This window comes from Otolemur garnettii, unplaced genomic scaffold (assembly GCF_000181295.1).
Source record: "Otolemur garnettii isolate 467f Iridium unplaced genomic scaffold, OtoGar3 scaffold00039, whole genome shotgun sequence".
In the NCBI taxonomy this organism is placed as follows: Eukaryota; Metazoa; Chordata; class Mammalia; order Primates; family Galagidae; genus Otolemur; species Otolemur garnettii.
Window position 1 is genome coordinate 3,552,201 of NW_003852434.1, and position 1,284 is coordinate 3,553,484.

The following is a 1,284-nucleotide window of genomic DNA, read 5'->3' on the forward strand; positions in this document are numbered from 1 at the left end:
AAGTAGAATGTGGGAAGCATAAACACTAGAAAGATATTGTGGGAAGTTGAAGAAAATGTGGGAATGGAGAGGTATGAATAATATAACTGTTGTGTTGAGAGATAATATTTTTAGAAAATATAGGGAAAATGGGAGGATTACAAATCAGTTTTAGCTCCCTGATATTTCTTGAAAAATTAATGTCCCTTGGGTGACAGGGCATCCCCACCTTTGTGACCTATATGGTGAGGCTTGCAGGTGATCCACATCCCTTAAAAGACTAGTGTTCAACACACCAGGCATCTAAAACTAATGTCTCTGCAGAATTGTTAAATTTAGTTAGATTATATTCTAGCTCTTGGCTGCTCTGTGGATTATCATCTCTACTTCACATCTCTTGTTTTTACTTTACAAAAATAGGTACATAAAAGTCAAATTTAGTAAGTTTACAAAAGATACAATGATAAAGAGTATGGTCCACAGGTCAACCATGCAGGTATCACCTTCATAATTTTTGGTCTTGATTATTTGAAAATTTTTCAATTGACTTTTTTTACTTAAACGAATTTGCTTTAAAGAAACTTTATAACACACTATAAATAGAAAACCAATGCCACTGAGCATAAATAGAATTCAGCTATAAAAATAAATATAATAAATGCAATAGAAACAAAATAACATTGTTAAATCTAGCTAGACTCTATTGCCAATGAAATCTCTGTGACTGAACTGGTTTCTTTGTTAAAAATGAAAATCAGTAAGTTTTAGGGAAGAGTTAAAGAATTTTTTTTGTTAACAAACATAGCACTTAACCATTGTCAAGTAATTTATAAGCACAGTTATAAAATTCTCTCATTGGGCCAAGCATTAATATGAAGAATGGAATCTTTTAGGTATATTAGTCAAAAGAACTCCGGACCTGGTACCTATGAAAGAATACCCAAAAGCAGTAAAGGGGGGATAGGTCACACACAAAAAAATGCCGAAGATCAGTTAGAAGTTCATAATAATTATAAAAAGTGATACTACAGATGATTTAACATGTAAGAAAGATGCATATTTTTGAAAAAATTAGAATTCTCTCTAGGCGTTAATGGATGGACAAGACAGAAAACGTGCCTGAGGGGACTCAGCTATGAGAGAAGAAAAGGCTGAAGGGTGATTCTTTATCTCCCCAGAAGTTAGTGGCAAACAAAAAGGAGGATAAAAAAATAAAATAGAAAGAAAAAGAGCTCTATGTTAGAGAAAGAACTTAGGATAAGTAAACACAGTTAAATATAGGAATAGTTTACGTGGGCATGTGAT

At 32.6% G+C, this 1,284-nt stretch overlaps 1 protein-coding gene across 1 annotated transcript in view; it reads right to left on the bottom strand.

The window, feature by feature from the left end:
* The window catches only part of PTPN13 (protein tyrosine phosphatase, non-receptor type 13), a 215,239-nt gene that overhangs the window by 71,425 nt on the left and 142,530 nt on the right, over positions 1–1,284 (bottom strand). The gene's annotated exons all lie outside the window — the stretch shown is intronic.